The 22,478-nt window shown below is 44.7% G+C and overlaps 1 long non-coding RNA gene across 1 annotated transcript; it reads right to left on the reverse strand.

The window, feature by feature from the left end:
- On the reverse strand, nt 1-14,078 carry LOC308618917. Its single transcript, XR_014016101.1, has 3 exons — nt 13,867-14,078; nt 12,711-12,832; nt 1-98 (listed from the first exon to the last, which is right to left on the reverse strand). It is a non-coding gene; the product is annotated as an uncharacterized lncRNA (long non-coding RNA).
- Between the last annotated feature and the right edge of the window lie 8,400 nt (nt 14,079-22,478).

Here is a 22,478-nt window from a genome sequence, read left to right on the forward strand (position 1 = left end):
GCTATGTTCAAAAGGAGACTCGGTACATATATCGTCGTGCTGGATTTCAGCCAAGAAGGGCTTAGTCAACTTCTTTCTTCCAGTCACAATTGGAGACCCTGACAAAGCACAGCCAAAGGAGGGGAGGAGAATGGTGAAATGGGAAGAGACAGACACACAGAGTCTGGGGACAGTGGCTTTCGTTCAGGGCTACCCTCTCTGAAACTCTGCTTTGAGACTCGGAGCAAAAGTTTTATTGTCTACTGTCATTCCTATATTTCAGCAGGAAACACCGAATTCTAGAAAACTATTATTATTATTATCTTCACAAACAGGTTGACTCAGCTCCTTTGTACTTACCATCGTAGGTCAGCCTAAAGGGCAGCTCACTTATTTAGCCAACGTTTGTGTCCAATACCTGCTTGTAGTCTGTGTGTACCTTAGGAGGTACACTCCTAAGGGTACAACACGCCCTCTGTGTTGTCTTTTATGTATCTAAGAGCAGGGACTTAGTCTATTTAACTCTCAGTACATTGCCAGCTAATTGGCACTATTTTTATTGTGCCAGCTATTATTTTGTTATTATTTTAAAAACTGAAAGTAACTTGAATGTCCTGCAATAGGGAATGTTTGAGATGATGTGACAAAGCCACAGGGAGGAATGCTATACAGCCAGTAAAAATGCTAAGAATGTTGCAATCTGTTGGTACATGTGAAATGATTCTAAGGGGAAAAATCAAATACAAAAAGGAGTGTATACACTGATAACAAGTATGTAAAAAATAACTGAATAAATGCTTATAAACTACCAAGGATCAGTGGTGATCTTTGAAGACCAAGGGTGATAGAAAAATGATAGAAATTGGATTAGATCCAATATATTCTATATTTTCAAAAGTTAATTAAAACATATACATATGCATATATGTATATAAATTTTAATTAACTGTTGAATATACACACACACATAGAGTATTAGTTATTTGTTGCTGCATAAACAAATTACCCCAAAACTTAGAAGCTTGAGACTATAAAAGTTTATCATCTCACAGAGTTTCTGAGGGTCAGTAATCTGGGATCTGCTTAGCTGAATGGTTCTAACTCAGGGTATCTCATGAAGTTAGAGTCAAAATGCCAGTGAGAGCTTTTGTCATCTGAAGGTTTGACCAGGGCTGGTGGGTCCACTTCCAAGAAGGGTCTGACTCTTATGGTTGTTGGCAAAAGGCCTCAGTTCCTTGTCATGTGGACCTCATAGGGGGTGCCTCTCCATAGGGGGCCTCTCCACAGTGCTACTCATGACATGGCAGCTGGTTCCCCAGAACAAGTGATGATTGAGAGAGAGAGAGAAAGAGAGAGAATGATCAAGATCACAGCTGCAATGTGTTTTATAACCTATTCTCAAAAGTGGCATGCCATCACTTCTGCCATATTCTTTGGTCCCATAGACCACCCTGGTACAATGTGAGAGGGGACGATACAAGGGTGTAAATACTCAGAGACAGGGATCATTGGGGATCATCTTGGAGGCCGGCTGTCACAACGATTCATAACAATAATAAGACATTTTTTTGCAAGAGCATGTTTTGGTTATTAAATATACATTTCAAATGTACAATGAAATAGATATTTCAAAATGCCTAATCCTCCTAATTATACTTTTCAAGAAATAATAATATTTATTTAGTACATTTTATGTGCCAAGCTCTGTGCTAAGCATTTTATGTGGACCCTCTCCTATAACCCTCACAACTCAAAAGTAGCCACTTCTGGTTGCCTCATTTTGCAGAGATGGAACTTGAAGCACAGAGATGTTAAGTAACTTGCCCTAGGGCACACATCTAGCAAGTAAGGAAACCAGAATATAAACTCAGATCTATCAGTTAAAGCACGTACATCACCACCAAGTTATACTGATTTTCTCCAGTCACAGTTTTGTGAAATAAATCCTAACCTACCCATGCTTTACAAGAACCATCATTCCAGGTAAGCAGTTTAGGATTTCCCTGCAGTCACAGAGTAAATAAACTAAGACTCAAGGGCTTCCCTGGTGGCGCAGTGGTTGAGAGTCCGCCTGCTGATGCAGGGGACACGGGTTTGTGCCCCGGTCCGGGAAGATCCCACATGCCGCAGAGCGGCTGGGCCCGTGAGCCATGGCCACTGAGCCTGCGCGTCTGGAGCCTGTGCTCCACAGTGGGAGAGGCCACAGCAGTGAGAGGCCTGCATACCGCAAAAATAATAATAATAATAATAATAAAAATAAACTAAGACTCAAAATTGGAAGTTGGATTCATGGAGCCCTTAATCATGATTAAGATGATAATAGTTACTTAGTCTTCTCCCCTCCTCCTCCCCTTTGCCCTCTCTCCACTCCAGCCACACTGGCTTCCTCGCCCATTCTTGGAGCGCTCCAGGCATGCTCCCCCTTCAGGTCCTTTGTGCTTGACGTTCCTCTTTTCATCCCTGGAGCAGTGTGGCTCCTGCCATCACCTCCTTTCCTCAAATGTCACCTTCCCAGAGAGGCCCACTGTTACCATGCTGTTTAAATTGCCACTCCACCCCATCACTTAGTCCCATCTTCCTGCCCCTTCTCCTTTTCCTACCGCACTTATCACCATCTACAGCCTACAGAATTCACTTATGGAGCAAGCTGATATTTCTCTCCCGACCCCAGAATACAAGCTCCTCAAAGGCAAGGATTAGGGTCTATTAGGTTTACTGACCCCTGCTTTGTTCAGTGAGGATTCCTAGCACAACAGTACCTGGTACCTAGCATATGCTCAACAATAAATATGTGCTAGAGAAACGATGAAATAACAATTGGCAGACTTAAAGTGTGTAGTTGATATCAGAGTAGCTCAGTAGAAAATGTAAGTCAATTTACTTTCCAGCCATACCTCTTTAAATTTAATTTTGAAATTATCTACAGATTTGGTCCAGATAGATGTTTCTAGAGAAAACTGCTTTCTTTGAATGGACATTTTACTTTTATTGCCATGTGTGTTTAATTTTTAACCAGAGGAGATATGTTAGAAGTTTCTGGAAACAAAAGAGTTCTAGAAACAGAAGATGCTTTTAACCTAGAAGACAGATAAACTAGGTTAGGACTGAAGTATTTCCACTGCCCAAGTAATAACCTAACCCTCTGTCTAGTGACCCTATAAAACCTGAGCAAATATTTACCTTTGACATTAGAAAAAGTCAGCTAAGCAAATGACATTTCATAATGAATGAAAGAACTTCCTTCCTTTATTTATTCTGGATAATCTATTAATTTTTAGTATGTTTTGTTCCCCCAGACATAGAGGTATTGTTTGATAGAAGGTCAGCATTCATTCTAACTTTTCCCAGGTCTACCTAGAACTATTTTTTTTAATTCAGTATTAGTTGAATGAATGATTTTTTAATTAATTAATGTATTTATTTATTTATTTTGGCTGCGTTGGGTCTTCATTGCTGTGCACGGGCTTTCTCTAGTTGTGGCGAGCGGGGGCTACTCTTCGTTGAGTTGCGCGGGCTTCTCATCGTGGTGGCTTCTCTTGTTGCAGAGCATGGGCTCTAGGCACGCAGGCTTCAGTAGTTGCAGCACACAGGCTCAGTAGTTGTGGCACGCGAGCTCAGTAGTTGTGGCTCGTGGGCTCTAGGGCGCAGGCTCAGTAGTTGTGGTGCATGGGCTTACTTGCTCCGGGACATGTGGTATCTTCCTGGACCAGGGATCGAACCTGTATCCCCTGCATTGGCAGGTGGATTCTTAACCACTGCCCAACCAAGGAAGTCCTAGAACTATTAACTATAATCTTGGTCATTTCAGAATGCCTATTTACTAGTTGACAGTATATTCAATAAAGGTCTCATTGATACTGAGTTTTGTTTCTTCAAACCAACTAAACCTATCAACTATAGTAATAACAGCTAAACTTTATTAGATACTCACCAAATGCCAGCCATCATGCCTATATGATCTCTAACGCTTGCAGCAACTCTACAGGAGAGATACTATAGTTATAAAGCCCAGTGAAGTTAAGCAATTTGTCAAGATCACACAATCAGGGCAAAGACTCAAACCAAGATTATCTGCTTGATTCCCAAATCTGGGCCAGTTTCAAGGTGCCACTCTCCTGCCCTAACCATGAGCCTAAGTTGTAATAACCAAATACTGCAGGGCGTACACTTACACTAAAATTTTTTTCATGTTTATCTGAAATTCAAATGTAACTGGATGTCTTGTATTTTTATTTGCTAAATCCGGCAACTATGTGGAAGGAACCTTGGGGATTGTTGAGTTTTGTGGTTCTTAGCCAGGAGTGCTTGACAAAATGACCTGGAGGGCTTTTTCAATATATATACACAGGTTCTACCCCATACTGCAAGGATTCTAGAGTGGACCCAGGCCTGTGAATTTTCAAAAAGTTTTATTTGTTCAATAAAAATGTATTGATTGGGCTTCCCTGGTGGCGCAGTGGTTGAGAGTCCGCCTGCCGATGCAGGGGACACGGGTTCATGCCCCAGTCCGGGAAGATCCCATGTGCCGTGGACCGGCTGGGCCCGTGAGCCATGGCCGCTGAGCCTGTGCATCTGGAGCCTGTGCTCCGCAACGGGAGAGGCCACAACAGTGAGAGGCCCGTGTACAGAAAAAAAAAAAAAAAAAAAATGTATTGATTGAGTACCTACCCTGTGCCAATGACATTTTTAAGTTTTGGAAACATAGCAAGAAACAAAACAAAAACCAAAAGCTCTACCTTTGGGGATCTCCCCAGGTGACTCCACAACTCATCCCAGTTAGGAAACAATGGGTCAAGCACCTTCATTTTACAGATTAGGGGAACAGAGGCCCAGAATGGTGCCAGAGTGGTTCAAGATCACTGACAGAGGAGGGACTAGGGATCAAGCCTCCTAACTCCCAGTCTTGTACTTTTTAAAAAATATCTCTCTGCTGCCCATATGTCCTCAATTTTCCAGAATACTCCCTTTTCAGTATTCTGTTATCCCTAAAATTACAATCTTCAAAAAGTAAAATATGGTCCCAGAAGCTACATCATCCTTAAAATAACACACTTAATACTGCTTGAGGCTCTCACTTGAAACCATAACACCAAGATGATAGATGTCAACAGACAGCAGTAATAGAGAATCCTGACCCCAACTGAAAGTGGCTGTCCTTATTGGTGCTTCACTGGACACTGTGTGCAGCATTTTTCATATGCATTGACTTATGCATCCTCCCAATAATCCTGGGAATGAGATAGGAAAGATGTTATCATAACTGTTCACATATCCAAGTTCAAACAACTCATCAGTGGCCAGAAGCAGGGCTCAGATGCAGGTTTTTCTCTCTCCAAGTAAGAATAAAATAATCTGAGGGTGAAGGACAACTTGAGCTTGTTTCATTTCTTCCTCTTCCAGCAGGAATGGGCAGCCAAGGCGGAAGAAGCCTGCTGTTAGTGGTGAGGCACTAACCTCCTGGCCTGCTCCAAAGCCTCTCTCTCCCCAAGAGCACTGCCCCCCTCTCCTCTCAGGCTCTACATCCCCACTACACTGGACAGTGTGAGCGCAGACCAGTGATGGCAGAAGAAAACCTCAACCAAAATGCACACAAGTGACCCAGGAACTGTGCCCCAGAGTGCCCCCGTACTTGTAGGCATTCGTGGAGCAGAATGACTAGTTTAGTACTGAGTTCATAGGGGGTTAGTGGTCACACTGGACCATTTCCTTATAAGATGACTATGAAATCATGCTGGGCCGCAGAAGAAGAAACCTGGAGATGAGAGCTTAGGAAAGCGGGGCCTAGGTTTGATGGGGAAGATGTTAATTTCTTGTGAAATTTGCATGAATCCCCAAGGCAGGCACACCCTTTATTAGGGAGTAAAATGCAAATTCCACAAGAATTAGAAAAATAAAACTACTGACATCTGTGCCCCAAGCCTCATGTTGGTACCAGGCTGCCTTCTGCAGTGAGGGATCACTAGCCGAGGGTTTAGAAGCCTGACTCTAACCCACCTCCATCATTTGAAGACTGATCAGACTTGCCCAGGTTAACGGCCCAGGTTCCACCATCAGTTCCTCCTACCCTCACTCCCACCCTCCAGCACATGCATACCATTGTTTTCCAGTCACCTACCACTCCCTTTATGCTCTGCAGTGCCCTATTGATGACTCACTGATTTTAACAATGGTATTAAAACCTGGAACAAAGTTCCGTTGCCCCTGGGATCCAAATCAGTCTCAAGTACTGGTACAGAGCCCCTATGCATCTGAGGTTCTTGCAAGAGCAGCCTCCTAAACTGCTCTTCGTGCCGTGCCTTCAAGCCCCACCCTTCCTCCCAACCTTCCTATATGCATCTACCGGCTGAATTCTCTAAAAGACCACCTTTATCCTGGCACTCTCCTACATAAAAATAAATTCACTCTCCTACGTAAAAATAAAAGCCTTCCATGGCACTGCGTTAAAAACAACAATGCCGGGGCTTCCCTGGTGGCGCAGTGGTTGAGAGTCGGCCTGCCGATGCAGGAGACACGGGTTCGTGCCCCGGTCCGGGAGGATCCCACATGCCACGGAGCGGCTGGGCCCGTCCCATGAGCCATGGCCACTGAGCCTGTGCGTCCAGAGCCTGTGCTCCGCAACGGGAGAGGCCACAGCAGTGAGAGGCCCATGTACTGCAAAAAAAAAAACCCAAAAAACAAGACAACGCCTATTCACCAATAATCCTTGTCTGATCACCTGGGTTAGGTAAGGATCAACTGAGACAATGTGTGTGAAAATGTTAAAGAATATAGTATGTTACCTTTATATAGCATTTCAGGGCTTTTGAAGTACTTTCCATGTTTAATGTGGTTTCAAGAAAACAGAGAAGACAGGTTTATGTCACTTTTCATGTGTGTATTTTGTTTCTAGAAGTGGGCTGTTAAATTCCAAGTCTTTCACTTTTTTGTTAGTTGACTGATATGAAATGTAATAGTTCATGTTAAATTACAATATCAAATATCAATTACTATATCATTAAATACCAATTAAAATGAATAAAACAGAGCACTTAGTTTTTCATTACAAGAAGACCTCAGAATAAGACTTTTGCCACAATTAATCCTTATTTGCAATATGTATTGAGAAGCACAGAACAAAGTTGTAAGAAGCACAAAAGCTTATGGCTCCTTGAAATCAGGTGGATAAAAACTGTTTTATATAATTGAACAACATATAAAATACGGAAAAAATGTGGCTGCTTTGTTTGCATTTTATTTTTATAACAAATAAAATATAAGTTAAAAAAAGGCAGTGCCTCTGCATGAAAAACCAATGTAACTCTGATTAAAAGCTGATGTTAGGTTAATTTTAATTTACAAGAGACAGTATAGTGCACTGGTTAAGAGCATGGCTTCTGTCACCAGTGTGGGTGCTTTCAAATCCTGCTTCTGCTACTCACTCACAAGCTGTATGGCCTTGAACAAGTTACTTAACCTCTTTAGACCTCAGTTTCCTCATCTATAAAATGGGAATAATAATAGTACCTACCCATAGGGTGCTTGTGAAGATCAAGTGACTTATTAGTTGCACAATACTTAGAATACATGTTAAACATCTTACAAAAGGTAATGCGATGATGATGATGATGATGATGACGATGGTGATGATTTGAGGAAGAAAGACAGGATCAAATTCAGGGTTACACAGAGTCAAGGACTTGTTCAGGTTCTGGTATGTATCCTGGTTAAGCAATTTACCTTTGCAGGCCTGAATCTTCATTTGCAAAATGGCTCTTTGGTCATAGGTAAAACAATTCTAGAATTACAACAGATCTGAAGGTGGGCATTGCTATCTGAATATCCACTTAATAAAGGTTTCAACTTTAGTGATTAGAGTCTGGTCAATAATTTTTGGAGTCAGTTGAGTCTTCCCATTGCAAAAGATGGAAAACCCCAAGTCAAACTGGCTTAAGACAAAAGGGAACTTGTTGGCTCATATGACTGAAAAGTCCAGGAGAAGGACTGGCTTCATGTTTGGCTTGGTCAGTTTCAACCAGTGACCTCAGGACCCAGTTTCTCACCATCCCTTAGTTCTCCCTTCTGCAGTGATTGCTCTATTCTCAGGTTCTTTGTGATGGCACCTTGTAGCTCCAGGTTCTGGTCATCATTACTGCAAACAGGCCCAGCCCAAAGGAATGTGGGAACCTCTACCAACTCCTCAGATGAAGTCTCCTTATGATTGCAAATGGGCATGAGATATTTTGGGGATTATGGAAATGTTCTAAAACTTGATTGTTGTGATGGTTACTCTGTAAATTTACTAAAAATCATTGAATTATACTCTTCAAAGGGTGAATTTTATGGTATGTAAGTTATACTTCAATAAAGTCAATATTAATATAAACAGATTTTCCTTGTATTTCTCTGGCTCTGATAGGGTCACATGCCCATTTTTGAACCTATCACCAGGTCGGAGGAATGTGATGCTCAGGGTGACCTGCCCTAATACCACACCCGCACCCTGGAGACAGGGATAAAGTCAGTTTCATCCAAAGCACAGGGACTGAGAGTACGGAGAGAATGGTTTCCCAGTTGAAAACTGGGTTAATGGCTTTTGTTCCCTAAGGCCCAAGGACCAAAGCTGATCTAGGGGCCGTCCATGCTTTCAGGGCCTCTCTGAACTCAAACTCGGGCCTGTCATGAGCCAAACCACAGATACATACCTGTCTTTTGAGGCCTAACTTTTGTTTTTCTTGGCTTTTCCATGGCAAATGCCAAGGTGGGGTGAACCACACATGCTAGATTCTCATTCTTGGAAACAAGAGATGTCCCCAGTTAAACCCAGAGAGTCCTTCTCTCGAGGCTCAAATACATCCATCATTTCCTGCCATGTTGACCAAGCTTGGGTGCTGCCCAGGACTCATGGGGGCCCACTGCAAGCCGGAGATGTGGGAGGAGTCCTGTGTCACTTCTCTGTGCCCCACTCGGTGAGCCACCTGCCCCATGCTCCCTGGGAACAACCAGAAACAAACCCTCCACTTCTTTTTTTTTTTGTCATTTTATACCCTTTATCTCACCTCTCACTATCTCTTTCAGACTTCATTCTCAGTGCTTGTGACTGTAGGTCCAAAGGAGGGATGAGGTAATGGATTAGAATGAACTGGATGGCTCTAGTTTAAGTGATCTTCCAGGGCACAGGGGCAGATAGTGCTTGAGGCTCTTCTTACTTTGTTGGAAGAAGGGCAAAATCAAACAAAAGCCGACACATCCAGAGCGTTTACTCAGGGCGGAGGCACTGAGCTGAGCGCTCCTTCTACATCCATTGTTCTTTCAGTCCTCACAACGACCTCAAAGGGAAGATCATTTTAGCCACATTTAGATGCGAGCAAACTAGCTCAGAGGAGTGAATTTAGGCCTCACAGGTAGTCGGAGGAGAGCTGGGCTTGGAGTAGGGGCTGTCTGTAAGGCGGGCATTTTTAACCACTAGCTGCCTGTCTGCTTCTAACCAGTCTGGCTGTGGTCTGCAGTCCCCTTCACTGTCATGGCCAGTGTCCTTGAAACCCTTGGAAGGGGAAGTGGCTGCTGGCAGCTCACCTGTACAGAAGCGGCAGGGAGCCCCTAGGGGTGCAGACTGACAGCCCACCAGCTGCAAATGGGCACAGATGGATCTGTTTGGCCAACAGCATATTGTTAGTGTTGTTTTAATGAATTCAATGACCTTCATGGGGCAGGTCCAATTCACAGTTACTTCACACCTATAGGTTAGCTGTCTGGCTCTGAAAGGCATTTGCCTTTACACCTTGGAAAGAGCTAGCAAGTTGTCAGAAATGCCTGCCCAGGCCCCTCTTCTACTCTGTGGTGTCAGCAGGTCTGAGTGGAAAGCAGGAAGAATACCTTTTCTGTTTGCATGAGAAACTATAAACTTCAGTCTCCTTCTGGATCAAGGAGGCTTTTAAGGGTAGGACCAGGGACCTAACCTTCATTGCATACCACTTTTTCCATCTAACCTAATCCTGTATCAATCCTATAAAGTATAGACTTCTGTAATCCCCATTTTACTGGTGAGAAAACTAAGGTTCACCCAGGTGCCATAACTGATCCATGGTGACAGAAATCAGGCCCAAGCCCTCAATCTCATTCACTGCCTGTGTTCTCAACCCTCCCAGCACATTAGGATCATCTGGGGGGAATCTTGTAGGATACCAGTGTCTGATTCAAACCCAAACCAATTAAATCTGAATCTCTAGGGGCTGAGGCCTCAACGGTGGTTGGATGTTTTTAAGTGCCCCAGGTGATTCTAATGTGGTGAGAAGGTGGCATGATTTGGAGAGCAGGTGATACAAGTTCCCACATCAAATCAGTGCTTTGTTTGGGAAGTGGGGGATGCTTCCATCAAACCACAGGCCAGCAGCTGCCTCTGGCAGTGGACTGTGTGTTGACACATCCACAGGACTGGTACAGGAACAGGAAATTGTATTGTGTAATGGTTAACGGTTGTAGTCAGTTTCTGGAGACAGAAGTCTTGGGTTGGAATCTGTGCCCCTCACTGACTGGATGACTTTGGGCATGTTGTTTTACTCCTATGAGGCTCAGTCTACTCATCACTAAAGAGGGGATAATAAAGGACTCCACCTTAGAGGCTGTTGTGAGGAAGCAAGTGTCAGCGTGCATCTACTGAGCTCAGCACAGATTTTGGCACCTTGCAGGCAATTAGTCACTGTTAGCTCCTGATGGCAATGAATACAGCCCCAAGCGCATGCTATAAACACTAAGTAGTTTCAAAGACAAATTTAAATTCTCAGAAGGATTTCTGCCTCCTCACTTCTGATTGTCAAGATTTTAGACTTATCCTCTTCACTTGAAAACTGAACTCATTTGCCTTGGTTTAGCGTCAGGGGGAACTGTCCTACAGGTGGCCGATTAGCAGTCTGTTGACAGTCTGCAAACAGGCAGTCGGGCTGGGGTGTGGAAGAGGCAATAGAAGGAGAGCTCTAAGGGCTCTGACTGCAGGTGGTGGGGCCCAGCTAGGGGAACTGGGGCCCCAGGAAAAACCTTCAGCTCCCAGTAAGGGAGAGGCTGGAGGCTGAGGAAGAGCAGGACCCAGTCTCAGAACGGAATAGGGGTCTTTTACTAGGATCCAAGGACCTCCCTTCTACACCCCAAGCCCTGTTGCCTTTTGGCTTTTTTCTGGTGGTGGTGGGGTACCGTTCTCACCACCTAACAACTCTACACATTATCTCAATGTGGTTTACCCTTTTATGCCCAAATCAAGCCTTGGCTATTCTGTGCCTCTTGGAGGACCAATCTAGACGAAAGTTAGCAATACTTCCCCCGAGTGGCTATAGGACTTTATGTAATTTTGCCTGGAATTGTTAGTTGCCTTTGTGTGAGCATATCTTGTTTTAAAATATTTTTGAGTTCTAGAGGTTGGAGACCATGTTTTGTACTACTAGGCAACCCCTCCTCCTCTTTTTTTTTTTTTTTTTGCGGTACGCGGGCCTCTCACTGTTGTGGCATCTCCCGTTGCGGAGCACAGGCTCCGGACACGCAGGCTCAGCGGCCATGGCTCACGGGCCCAGCCGCTCCACGGCATGTGGGATCTTCCCAGACCAGGGCACAAACCTGTGTCCCCTGCATCGGCAGGCGGACTCTCAACCACTGTGCCACCAGGGAAGCCGTCCCCCCCACCTCCTCTTACCACAAAGGTTAACACAAGTGTTTGGCTCGTAATAGATAAAAGGGCATCCTTTCCACATAAAACAAAACCCAGAAGTCAAAGAAGGCTCAAAGATCTTGTAGTCCAGGAGTAGCAACCTGTCCTCTTGACCCACAGGCTAAACCCTACAGATACGTGTTATTTGGCCAGGCCAATGCTTTAACATTTCACACAATTTATCAGCCTGATCCCTAAAGGCATGTGAGCCTGTGACCCCTAATCTGAACCCAGATCCTCAAATTCTTGGACCTTCTTGCCCACAACATCCCTAATATGTGGCTCTCCTGCCTATGCTTCCAGAATTCTTCCTGAATAAAAATCATTAATAGAGTAGCCACCTGAAATTAACCTGCTACAAATTAACTACTTTAAATCCTTTTGATAGCTCACTGTTTACTGCTGAATGCTTTTCCCATTCCCAAGCATTCCATCACCAGACTGATATAGCCTTTTAGATACATTTTCCAGCTTGTTTTTCAGGAAGATGACAGGTAACTTAGAACTACATTTAACTTTGTTCTGCAACCCTGGTCACCTTAAAATGACCTTGGCAAATATCCCTCTTCACTCTTGTAGAATACTGGCTTTGTGTGTCCGTCCAAACTTTTGTACTTAAGAGTGAACTTTCTCAATAATCGTTACGTCTAGCTCAAGACTGTAGGTGAGCTGAAAGTCTAGGCTGCACCAGCACCCCAGAGGCTGCAATCTGAGGATGGGATAGATCTAAGTAGATCTTACCTCCTGTGGCCCTATTAGGCCAAGAGGTTTTCAAGGCCTCATGCTGCACAGAGGTTAGCTCCTGCCTGAATGCACAGGAATGCAACCCCAGCAATTATTTACCAGATGGAATGTGTTTTTTTCTGTATCTCTCTGTCTTAAGGGAACTCTGTCAAAATTTTTGGTTCTAGTTTTTGACAGAGTGGATTGTAGACCTGTTATAACCTGATGAGCAGGAAGAAATTCCATATTTTTCTGTTTTCAGGAATAATTTCTACATGAAGGGCCATCTGGAGAACTAGGTGTATAATAAATCACTGTTAACACCAATTATACTTACTGGAAGCCCAGTTATTTTCTTGCAAGTAGAGACAGGAGGACACGGTATTGGCTTCTGAAAACAATGTCGTCATGAACTTCCTTGCGGGAGAGCCAAAGGTCAGGAGGAAAAGAGTTGCTACACTAGGGGAAATGGAAGACTATTAGGATTTTTCTCTTTTCCTTCAACTGTAGTCATCACAAAAATCTAATATGGTTTTATCCTGTGTAGCTTTTCTTACATACTTTTAGAAAGTATTGTCCTTTGCAATTTGTACTGATCCATTGATCTTAATCAGGACACAAGCTTTCAAGTCAGTATCACTTAGTAGCTGAATCACCTTAAGCCTCTCCTTCCCACTTTGAAAATGTGGCCAATGGAAATGTATTTGTGGCTAGCCTCCTGGCACACGTGAATTCCATTCTCTTGCAAGCAAAAAATCCCAAAGAAAAGAGCGTCTACATGCAAATGATTTCAACTAGCGTTATTTCAAACAGGAAAATAATTAGAAACAATCTAAATGTTAAAACAATAGGCTGTTTAAATTATTTATGTGTTGGAGATATTAATTACCCTTTTTCTATGAACAGATTCCACCTTCTCCCTTTTCCCCACTAAAGGAGTGGAAAATCAAACTCAGAAAGGGCCCCTGCGTCCCTTCTTTTTCATCACAGTCATTGGTCCATGATGCACACATGATCTAATCCAGGTCAAAGGTTTTCCCCAAGATTTTTCTGTTGAAAAGACTTTGTCCTCCCTTTCTGGCAGAGAGTTGTATGATTGAGTCCCACATTTGCAGGTGGCATGGCCCCCATCATGTGGAGAAGTGTGGAAGGAGAAGGAACAGCGGAGAACTCTGGTGACATCAAGCCCCTGGCCCCTAACACTTAAGTCCTCAGGGCTGCCTGGTTCTTGCAGTTCAGTGAGCAATCCCAGTATTTTCTCATTAAATTTTCCTTTTCCTTACACTAGTTGGAGTTGGCTTCCTGTTATTTGCAACTGCAAGGGTTCTAACTAACAGCTTATGCATTCATTAACACTGATGATTAGGAGGACCACACAGCAGCATGGAAAGTGATTTTGAAGAATTTTACAAGCAGCACCATATAAAATTATATGAATGATATCATTACAGCTATTTAATCATTCATGTGCAAACTAAGTGGAAAAGAAGTACCTTAAATATGTAATGGGGGCTTCCCTGGTGGCGCAGTGGTTGAGAGTCCGCCTGCTGATGCGGGAGATATAGGTTCGTGCCCCGGTCCGGGCAGATCCCACATGCCGCGGAGCGGCTGGGCCCGTGAGCCATGGCTGCTGAGCCTGCGCATCCAGAGCCTGTGCTCCGCCACGGGAGAGGCCACAACAGTGAGAGGCCCGCGTACTGCAAAAAAAAAAAAAAAAAGATGTAATGAATGTTTAGCATGGTAGAGTTATGGGTGATTTTTTTCCCCCTCCATATAATGGGGTAAAAAATTTATCAAACTATGTTCAGTATGCAAAGTTAAATGTGGCTTATTTGTTTTCTACAACTGACCAAATCTTCCTCATCAACTTCCTTCATACTGACCATTAACTGTATCTTAGTCTCTTTGGAGAGGAAAAAGGTTTTAGTTTAAAAGAGTTGCTTTGTTTTTGTTTTAAGGTAAATGGCTAATCTTGTATTGTTTCCTGCCCTCCTTTCTAATATGGTGCCTTGGTTCATTGCAGAGGCAGGTGCTTGAGGCAATAGGAGTGAGCTTTAGATGTGTACACCTGTTATCAGGGTTGGTGTCATGGACTGAATATTTGTGCCCCCTACCCCAAATTCATAGGTTGAAGACCTAACTCCTACAGTGTGATGGTATGTGACATGGAGCCTCTGAAAGGTAATTAGGGTTAGCTGAGGTCATACGGGTGTGGCTAATCCCACCAATCATGGGATTAGTGGCCTTATAAGAAAAAGAAGAGAGAACTCATTCACTCTCTCTCTGCATGCACAAAAACAAGGAAAGGCCATGTGAATACACAGCGAGAAGTTTGCTATCTACAAGCCCGGAAGAGAGCTCTCACCAAGAACCCAATCAGCTGGTTCTTCCCAACTATAGAACTGTTAGAAAATAAATATCTGCTGTGCAAGCCACCCAGTCTGTGATCTTTTGTTATGGCAGCCTGAGCTAAGACTGTTGGTGCTGACGTTTTTAGCAACGTCTCTGGGTACCTGGCTGGTTGCACTATTGACCTCTGTGCTTGGGGAAACTGTGGCTCTTTCTAGCTCAGTCGGAGCTGGAGGGTCTTCCCTTGTGACTTGCTCCCAGCTGCAGACAAAAAAATGTTGCCTGTCATTTCAGTAAACAAAGAATGTTGCCTGCTTATTCCAGTGAACAACACATGTTTCCAGGCCATCAAGTCATCAGCCACTTCAGCCGCCCTGACAGTGCACCCTGGGGGGAATTCAGGATGGAGGAAAAGCAGGATACTGGTTCTAGATAGTTAAGATGCATATCTAAGGAATAATTTCATGAGCCCAGACTCTTCCATCTTCCCATAGAAAAGCACTAACATCATTAACGTGAGATGTCATTTTTTTGTGATTAGCAGTAATCTTTTAATGTTCAACTACATGTTTTTTGTTTGTTTGTTTTCAGCAAAAACTCCTATATATCCTGGCTCCTCCCTTAATCTTCAGAGTAGTTCCTCAGAGCTATCTGAGAGGCTATCTCCTGGGCTATGGTCCTCAGTAAGGTCCCTGAATAAAGCACAACTTGCAACTTTTAGGATGTCTGTTTTTCTTCAGTTGACATTGCCCCTACCTTGGCTTTGGTGGCCCTGCAGACCACCCTGTGTCTCAGCCACATCCCTCATCTGGTCACTGGCTTAGGTTAGTCAGCCAGCCCATCCCTTACTATGGCAGCCAACTCTCAACTCAGCTGTACCCACATTCTGGAGGATGTGTGGAGATGTCTTGGCCCCTCTTCTGCCACTCTGGGGCTGAAGGGCCCAGGAGCACTCATGCAGACCCTCTGCCTGATAACCATGCTGTAGTGGTGTTGTTTTAGTTGTCGAATGATCCTTTATTGAAATAACTCCCTTTGCAGCTCTTAACTAGCTGGGCATTCCACTGTACCACTGTTGAGGTTTATCTATGATGCCATGAGTGTGGTGGCCATCAACACAGCAGGCCCCTGGATCTCCTTAATGGTTCCAGAGAGTTCTTTGGCTAATGATTGGTACTACATCTGTCTGGCAATGTTGACAATTCCATCTGAAGTACTATTTCCACCGTGCTTAATGTTCTTCTGCTTCTTTCTGTCCCTCGTGGTCCCTTGAGGGCTTTGATGATCAGGGAAGAGGCAGAAGTACCACCTTGGTCTGGACTGTCTGTTCTGAATGGTCAGTTTCACTGTAATCCTCACACCCTTCCAGGTACTGGCTGCCTTGGCAATGTCTTTACCTACAGTTTTTGGAGACAGACCCAGGGGGCCACTCTTGGGGTCCAGGGCAGATGTGGCACCAACGTCCCCATCAGTGCACTCCAGGTTTATGACTCTGATCTTGCTGAGGTCAAACTTGGCAGCACAGTGGAGGCGACTGGTGTCTGATGACCCCAACGTGGGACAACTGGAGAAAGTTGCATCTTGGCATCCTCTGAATGCTGAAAGGCCCATGCTGTACTTTCATTCTCCTCCTTTGTACGTGTTGGCAGGGGCCATTTGTGTGACAGTCCCGTGGCTGAGTCTCATGAGGAGCAGGATACAGTTTCCCTGTCCTTTCAGGGCTCCTTTCCCTCAGTTTATCTACCACCCATGATCTCAGCCTTGAATGGAGAAGCCAGGATACACATGAGTCATTTTTTCTCCTCCAACCTCTGTCTTGTCTTCTGATAGCACTCTCTTAGTTTGGAAAGGTAAAACAACCCATCTCTTCTGTGCAGCAAGGACACCCCTTATGTCAAACCTCAGTTCTCTGTACCCTTGGCTTAGAGCTCAGGTCTGATCTTCTGACCTTTGATATGTTAATGGGAGTGATAGGAATTTATAAAATCCTTTTCTTTTTCTACAACCTCTGACTTCTAAAGACTAGAAGCTGAAATTTGAAAGTCAAAAGCTGGATGTGTACATTTTTTTTTTTTTGCATTCCTGCTATAAAAATCTCAAACCTCCCCAAGGCACAGAGATAACACCAATTGATCAGGGGAAAAGTCATTCACAGAGTATAAAAGAGAATAATATATTTAAAATATATTATCCTGGGCCTCCCTGGTGGCGCAGTGGTTGGGAGTCCGCCTGCCGATGCAGGGGATACGGGTTCGTGCCCCGGTCTGGGAGGATCCCATATGCCGCGGAGCGGCTGGGCCCGTGAGCCATGGCCGCTGGGCCTGCGCATCCGGAGCCTGTGCTCCGCAACGGGAGAGGCCACAACAGTGAGAGGCCCGCATACCACAAAAAAAAAAAAAAAAAAAGAAAAAAAAATATATATATTATCCTTATTACATTTTTTTCAGACTTTCCATGATGTCTTTTACCTTTTTACCTATCACCCAAACTCCCTGACAACCCCTGCCCAAATTGCAAAATGGAATAATACTAATTATTGTTTATTGAATGCTTAGTGTCAGCCAATAACGCTATAGCTGTTCATATCTCCACTGAAGAGATGAGAAATTGGGGCTCAGAAAGGTGGCTTGTACAACGTAACAGAGCTAATTTGCGGGAAAAAAACTTTAGAAGATACATTTCTATCTTTTTTGCTTTTGCTTACTTTGGCTCAAAAGTCAATCATTTATTCCAGTACGGCAAATGTAAAACTTAAAAAGACAAAAAAGAAAAAAAATCCATTGAATAAGTTGGTCCTTAACACACTGCTTAGAAAATAGTAAGCTCTCAAAAGGAAGGCAACAGTTATTATTTATTAATATTATTTCTATTGATGTCCCAGGAGATGAGCATCTTAGTATATACAGATGAAAGTCCATCGTGGTCAAAAGGTTGGTACAATTTGATATTTCCACAGCTGAGCAAGAAAGTAGGTGAAGTACTTTGGGAAGGCAGAAGCTCCCGGTTGGATTGGGGACATGCGGTTGGCCTTCTTTTCTTTTGGCTAGGAATCCGAGAGACCTGGGCTCTTGCTCAAGCTTGGCCAACGATGTGGGGAGGCCACAGAAGGTCCTCTTTATGGTTTAGTTTCCTCATCCATAAAATGAGGGGTTTGGGGACTTCCCTGGTGGTCCAGTGGTAAAGAATTTGCCTTCCAACGCAGGGGATGCAGGTTTGACCCCTGGTCGGGGAACTAAGATCCCAAATACTGTGGGGCAACTAAACCCGTGAGCGCCAACTACTGAGCCCACACGCCTCGACTAGAGAGCCCGTGTGCCGCAAACTACAGAGCCCACGTGCTCTGGAGCCCACATGCCACAACTACAGAACCCACGCGCTCGGGAGCCTGTGAGTCACAACTAGAGAGAAGCCCACACACTGCAATGAAGAGCCCGCATATTGCAACAAAGATCCAGCGTGCCACAACAGACCCGACACAGCCAAAAATAACAAAATAAAATAGAAAAGAAAAAAATTTAAAAAGAACAATAAATAAAATGAGGGGTTTGGAAATCATCAAATGGTTGCTGAGGTTTCTCCTAATATTAGGAATCCTGGGGAAATGACACCCTCAGAGTTGGGAAAGTCTAGACAGCCCCAGAGTGCTGCATTGTCACCCGAACACCAACGTCTCTCTACCTTTTGTCCTCCTCTGATCTCTCCTGTGCTCAACCCCAGTTCAGCTGAGGAAGCTGAAGGAATGTGGCGATAGAGAGAGAAAGGGGGGAAGGGCAGCAAGGGGGACAACAAAATGCAGACGATGGAGAGTGTGGGCAAGACATAAAAATTACACACATACACTTTTAGAGAAAGGCCATGGGGGAAAAGGGAGGAGGAGTCAAAGAATGACCATTTACCTTCTTCTGCTCAGCAAATAAAACAACAGCTGAAATGTATGAAGCCCTCGTTCTAGGCCTGGCACCTTGTTGAATGTGTCACATGGGTTATCTTATCTCATTGAGTCCTCACACATCTCATTTTCTAAACAGGTGAGAACTGAGGCTTACAAAGTTCATCAATTTGCCCCACATCTCTATCTTAGACCATTCAGGCTACTATACCAAAGTACCATAGACTGGGTAGCTTATAAACAACAGAGGTCGGTTTCTTACAATTTGGAGGCTAGAAGTCTGCTATCAAGGTTCAGGACAGACTCTATTTGATGAGGACTCTCTTCCGGTTGCAGATTGCCCATTCTCACTGTATCCTCACACTATTGAAAGACAGCGAGAGAGCTCTCTGGGGCCCCTTTTATAAGGATACTAATCCCATTCGTGACAGCTTCACCCTCATGATCTAATCAGCTCCCAAATGCCCCACCTCCGAATATTATTACATTAGGGGGTTAGGGTTTCAACATATGGGGACACAAACCTTCAGTCCACTGCAATCACTAATGAGTAAGAGGCAGGACTAGGAATTGAACCGCAGTGTCTTTGATTGTGGGGCTGTACTCGTCAACAGCAGCCCACACTGCTCTCCTCTGTGCTAGGGAATGTTGCTATGTCACTTAAGGCTGACTTAGCATTTAATCTTGATCTCATGGCTGACCTAGCATGATGAGTTCACCACCCAGAGGCAGACAGACAGTCAGGCACCTACCTACACACTCCCTCACCCCTTGATGACACTCAAGAAGGCTCAGCAAAGAAAAGTCAAAACAGTGAATAATATAAATAGAAAGCCTTTTTTTTGGTTAGATGCCATCGTATAGGGACAACTGTTTCAGCTTCTTCAGTAACTCTGGCTTAACTGAATGTTGAAATTAACTCTTGTTCCTTCAGATGTAAGTTCACTGTCTGGACACTCATTCTCAGATGACCACAGATGCCTGAGGTTTGTTGGGGGATAATAAACGTATAAGTAAGTGGTGACTAGCCCTAGCTAACCACATCAAATTTTCTTAGTATCATCCCTATCAGAAAACTAGAGTAAGCCTGATTTTAGGGTACTTCTAAGCTCACCAAGGACCACAAGAACTCCAGTAAAAGACAGAGCTGTGATGTGACAGTGTCTCATTAAGGGTCTTTCACACGTGATCATTTCCCTAACATTCCAACTGTGGGATTTGTGAGGAAACTTGGGGAAGTCTGCATCAGATCCCTACCCAACGGTCTCTGAGGGCCATACACACTTTCCCTGGATCTTTCTTTGTTTCATTGTAGGGATATTATACAGATCTTGGAACCATTCAGACTCAGGTTCCAATTCTGCCTCTGTCATTTACTGACTGTGAGGCAGGGGGACCAATCCCTTGCCCATGGAACTGCAGTAGCCTCTCCTGTCAACAGGAATCACAGCCCAGGTTATTTTATGGATCAGGTGAGCCAGCACACAAAACACACCAGCATAGGACCTGGAGCACAGCAGGTGTTCAGTCACCGTGAATTCTCTTTCTTCCTGTCTCAGTATGTATTACCGTATAACAAACCATCCTGAGGAAGTGGCCCTAAGGACTGTGCATGCCTATTTGCCAGGAGAGCTTTAGCTAACTTACTTGAATAACAGCCAGATATTTGCTATGGTTCAGCCATCAGGGTTGGGCTCACCTGGAGTCACTAATGCACTCCTGCATCCCCTCAGGAGGCTCAGTTGGTCTCAGATATCCAATATGGCTTCACTCCCATATCAGGCACCTTTGCTAGGATGGCTAGAACAGCTAGGACCTGGCCAGGGTCCTCTCTTTCCGCAAGGTCACTCCATCACAGGGGTCAGCAGGGCCAGCTTCACAGGATGCCACATGTGTAGTCACCCAGGGCCCCATACCCAGAAGGGCGCCTGCTTGGTTTAATGCTGTTACCACTGCCACTGCCTTGAAATTCTTAATACTTTTTAAATAAGAGACCCTGCATTTTCATTTTTACACTGGGTCCTGCAAATTATGTAGCCAGTACTTGTAGCCACATCTCTTTCCCCAAAGGCTCCCAGCTCCAAGGGGGTGAAAGAAGAAGCTGGAAAGCTTCTTAAGACCTAGGCCAGGACTCACACAGTATCACTTCACTGCATTCCACGGGCCAAAGCAACTCACAAGGCCATGCTGATTCAAGGGGAGGAGGAGGAGGAAAGTCTCTGCGGCCATCCACCTCACCGCCGTTTCCTTCTTCCAGCATTCCCATGAGCAGTCAGGTCCTGACAGAGCTCGTTGGGTGCTAAGAGGCAGAAACCCACCTAAGCTTCCTCATAAAAAGAGGGCTTGACAGTAGAGTCAGAAATCTCCCAAAAAGAAGGGTAGCCACACTTTAGGAAAGTGGAAATGAGAGTTAGAAACTCAGAGCCTGAGGCTATGCCTTGCTTCTCAGGGATCACATTGGTTTCCTTGGTGAGTCAGCCATGATCTGGGGCGGGGGTGGGCAGCAGGAACCTGGTCACTCAGAAGAGACAACTGCCCCTTCCAGGGGCTGTAGGCTGGGTGGGCTCTCAACAAGGGGCTGTGGATAAGGTGGGCCATATAACCTGATGGGATGCTTGTCTTTATTTATCAACTATTTATGAAGGGCCAGTAATTATGAACAAGACCATGTCTGGGCCTATGGGGATATAATTTGGCCCTAGAGGACCAGCGCCCCTTCTTCTCAGTCACATAAAGGCATTTCTTGCTACCTCTTATTGAAGCAAAGGGAGGGGTGGGTGTGGGGATCCGATTTCTTTTTATTGTCCCTTGGGCCCAGGGAGTCAGTTCTGGTTCTTGCTGGACGGCTCACCTGACCTCAAATGGCAACGCCCACCTACAATGGAGGTTTAGGAGAATGCATTCTCTTACTAAAATGTCAACCAGCCTCACAGAAAGGCTGAGTGATGAAGAACCAGAAACTGTGACTTTATCTGAGTCGACTCTGTCCCACTCCAGGAAAGATGGCCGACTTAGGCTCTCAGAAGGAGGGATTCCCACACTGAGAGCCCCACCTCTCTCACACGGCTCTCCTCAGTGTGCTCCCCACCCCACCTCTCCCATTTCACCCCCTTACAGTTCCTTCCTTCACACCCTCATCCAGTGTACTCATCCCTTTCTCAGGAAACCCCACCTACTTCCCCATACATTCTGCCCTTCCTTGTTCCTCTCTTGGTGTTTTCTTGTAAACGCCAACATTTACAGCCTCCGCTGGTGCTGGGGTTCTCCTATGCCCGGTTTCGTTGGCTCCGAAAGACAAGTTTCCATCTAGCGAGTGAAGGAGACATTGGGATCAGACCCCAGTGCAGTTTCCCACCCGTGACAGCTGTGGGAGCGATTTTTCATTCATTTCCTAAAACACAAGCAACTTCAACCAAGTGAACTTTCATATTTCCCAGTGATGACACAATCTAGTTTTATTTGAAGAAATGATATTTTTCTCTATTAACCTCTGACTACCTCCTTGTTAGCAGTAAACTTGGCATGATTTAGTTGGAGAATTAAAATGTTCTGGTGTCTAGTCTACATGATAAGAATCACCACAAGAACTATGAACAGGTCTGTCTTAACTACCCAGGACGGCTAGTGTCTACTTGGATAAGAACTTCCTGATCATCAGTCTCTCCACTGATAAAAAAAGGATAGCTCCTGGCCTCAAGGAACTTCCAATCAAGTGGAGCGGGCAGTCTTATACTCAGATAAAACCAAAGAGTGAGGGGCCGATGAGAGATGGGTGGGAAAGGGAGGAAAGCTTCAAGAAGCAAGCGTGAGGCAGGGATTAGCTTGCAGCTAGGTTCCAAGTGGGAGCTCAGGTGCAAAGGAGGGCGG

This window comes from Mesoplodon bidens, assembly GCF_964165515.1.
Source record: "Mesoplodon bidens genome assembly, chromosome: 6".
Taxonomy (NCBI): domain Eukaryota; kingdom Metazoa; phylum Chordata; class Mammalia; order Artiodactyla; family Ziphiidae; genus Mesoplodon; species Mesoplodon bidens.